General features: G+C 42.3%; 1 non-coding gene across 1 annotated transcript; it reads left to right on the top strand.

Annotated features, from left to right (window-relative positions):
• Positions 1 to 2,813: 2,813 nt before the first annotated feature.
• LOC115871899 lies at positions 2,814 to 2,920 on the top strand. The gene has a single exon (XR_004047539.1). It is a non-coding gene; the product is annotated as a U6 spliceosomal RNA (small nuclear RNA).
• Positions 2,921 to 3,352: the final 432 nt, after the last annotated feature.

Here is a 3,352-nt window from a genome sequence, read left to right as displayed (position 1 = left end):
TCATATATAAATATATTTGCATATGTACATGTCTTTATCTAGACCTCTATAAATGCCCTTTGCCTCTTAGCTCTTTCTTCTATTTCTTTTTTGATTATTGTTTATTCTTTTATTTTATTTTTTTGTGTGTGTTTATTATTTTGGCTATTTACAGTACTTTCAATAGTCTCCATTAGCACAATCATTCAAATGCATCCATTTTTCTTCAGTCGTCCTTATGCAATGACCACTTTCACGTGCACTCAAGGAGATTGAAAGTACCATGGCCTGGGTCAGGTGCACTTAGTCTACAAAGTGGCATCCTTGCTCTTCACCACTTTTTTAAATCATTTTATTTGGGGCTCATACAACTCTTATCACAATCCATACATACATCAATTGTGTAAAGCGTATTTGTACATTCATTGCCCTCATCCTTTGACTTTCCTCTTGTCCCTTCATCATGCTCAGTCTTCATTTGGGTTTCAGTAATTCTGCTTGGTTACGTTACCCTTGATCACACCCTACCAGGCCTCCTACACCCTCCTCACCTTGGATCACTTGTTGTTCCCTTGTCCCTGGGTTTGTTAACACCACTACCTTTCCTCCCACCCTCTCCCATGTCCCCCTGGAACTGTCGGTCCCGTTGTTTTCTCCGCCAGATTGTTCATCCAGCCTATCTTATTTAGACAGACTTGTGGAGATAATAACATGCACAAAAACAAGACAGAGCAAAACCAAGCAACAATATACAACAGAACAACAACAACAACAAACCAATGACAAAAAACAAAACAGAACACAACAAGAAAGAAAAGCTTGTATTTAGTTCAAGGACTGTTTGTTGGGGTTTAGGAGTGTTTTCCAGTCCAGTTTGTTGGGGTACCATGCTCTGGTGCCAAAGTCCTCCATCAGCATTCCCTGGGGACCTCCGCGCTCCGTTCCCTTGCTGTTCTGTTCCACCCCCTTAGTGTTTTGCCTGGGTGTGGCGGGATCAGATCGGGCACAATTCCTACATTGTGTCTCCGGTGTGGTCCCCTGTAGGGCAATGGGTCAGTGAGGGACATCGTGTCTCATAGTGGGGCCAGCCATGTGGTCCTCTCTGTGGACTGACTGGCTGCTCTAATCGTCCTCAAGGCCTGGTGGGCCAGGATATGTTCCACTCTCTCCTCCTCCCCCTTCATCTGCTCCCGTGTGCTCCACTCAGATATGTCCCTCTCCCGGAGCTGCAGATCCAATGCCGTCATTTGAAATAACTTCTTCTGGGGGGAGGGGCAGGTGGACACGTAGTAGTTGGGATTGGGGCTGGCCCCTCAGACCTCTCCACTGGTTCGCTACTCCACGCCGGCCTGTTGCGTTCACATCTTGAGCACTGGGTTGAAGTCTGGTCCCTCTTTCCCTGTGGAGATATAAACAAGACCCTCCCCCTGGGTGCGTTCGTCCCCTGTATCCCCAGCTCCCCATTTCTTTTTTATTATTTGTTTTTCCTTTCCCCACCTCCCTTTTTAGTTGTCTACAATATGTATCCCTGTATTTGGTCTGGTCCCTGCCATACTACCTGGTCCTCACCCCAGGAGTGTTTGTATACAGTAGCTTTTTCCCTATGTCCCTTTTGAATTATTTTTTAAAAGCTTACCTCAGCGGACTCATGTTGTATTTGTCCTTTTGTGCCTGACTTACTTTGCTTAGCATGATTTCCTCCAGTTCTTCCCATACAGCAATGTTCATCACTGATTTTTAGCAACGCGTAGTACTCCATTGTATGTATGTACCACAGCTTTTTAATCCACTCATCAGTTGATGGGAATTTGGGTTGTTTTCAACTCCTTGGAATTGTGAACTGTGCCGCAATGAACATTGGAGCACAGTAGTCTGGCCTTGGTTTGTTTCTTGCCTCTTCTGGGTATATGCCCAGCAGGGGGATTGCCGGGTAAAATGATAACTTGATTTCCATCTGTTTTAGATATTGCCATATTGATTTCCATAGTGGCTGTACATACTTACAGGTCCACCAGCAGTGGATGAGAGTTCCTGCCTCCCCCCAGCCCCTCCAGCACTTGTTGCTTTCTGATTTTTTGAATAATTTTCATGAGATCTACATATACTTGATGTAAATCCACCAAAGTTGGGGAAATGAGAGTTTAGGGAACTCTACTATTGATCATGATAGCTCAAAGAAAAGCCTGAGTGCTCCACTGCGTGTACTTGATGGAAGGTTCGTGTGCATTAAAGCAGAACCCCCTTTAGAACCTCGCAGTGGTTCTCAACCTCCTAGTGCTGTGACCCTTTAATACAGGTCCTGATGTTGTGGTGAACACCCCCCCACCCACCATAAAACTATTTTTATTGCAATTTCACAACTGTAATGTTGCTGCTGTTATTAATTGGGTGACCCCTTTAAAAGGGTCGTTCGACTCTGCTGTTATTAATTGGGCGACCCCTTTAAAAGGGTCGTTCGAACTGGAGGAAATCTGCTAAGATCAGAACCACTGATCTAAAGGAGTAGTGGCCTTACAAAAATTCATTCTAGAACTCACTGCCATCAAGTTAATTCTGACAGGCTCTATTGCATTTCGGTGATATTTTATAATTCCTTGCTTTATTTACTAATAATGCTTGTTTTCTAGTGGAAAGACTGGGGATTAGCAGTCTTTGGTGGTATGGGGAAAGCAAGCTGCCATTTTCATCAATGCACAATGGTGATTGAATATCTTGCTTGTGAGTAATGGTTTTTAATCCTGGCCATTGCCAAATTATTTATATCAATTATCAAAGAGCTCCCAGTCTCAGAGAAGGATGCAGATTCAAACTTCTGATAAGAATTTTGAAGATTCGTGTTTGCTACAGCGGCACATATACTAAAATTGGAATGATACAGAGAAGAATATCATGGCCCCTGCCCAAGGATGATATGCAAATTCATGAAGCGTTCCATATTAAAAAGAAAAGAAAAGAATTTTGAAGACTCACCTGAAATCTTCTCATTTGATAATGCAATTGGAGTGCAGTTCTGGGATATCCATGAACTCTGTTTCCCAAGGTATGTAACCTGTAAGTCTAGAGGATGATGCAGATGATTAATTTCTTTAGCTATAAGAAAGCTTGGCGTTTAGGGATTTCGAAGACTTAAGCGTTTAAAATTTCATGTTTTCATCTAGCATGAGTTGATGGTCCTCATTTAGCTGTAGTTTGATGCTGAGCATAATAACAATGTTTCCATTTTAGAACTATTGTGAGGAATAGAGATATTTATGTAATGTAACTAGCACCAGTCCTGCTCTGAGGGGACTTGAAAAAGAACATGGAAAAATGAAATTACAAGATCATTGAATTTCTTGCAGTGAATTTTTTGCATATATAATTTTTTTGCATA

The sequence above is a fragment of the Echinops telfairi genome, unplaced genomic scaffold (genome assembly GCF_000313985.2).
Source record: "Echinops telfairi isolate 266 unplaced genomic scaffold, ASM31398v2 ScPeMD7_7410;HRSCAF=8448, whole genome shotgun sequence".
Classification (NCBI taxonomy): Eukaryota; Metazoa; Chordata; class Mammalia; order Afrosoricida; family Tenrecidae; genus Echinops; species Echinops telfairi.
This window is presented reverse-complemented; position numbering and strand designations above follow the sequence as displayed.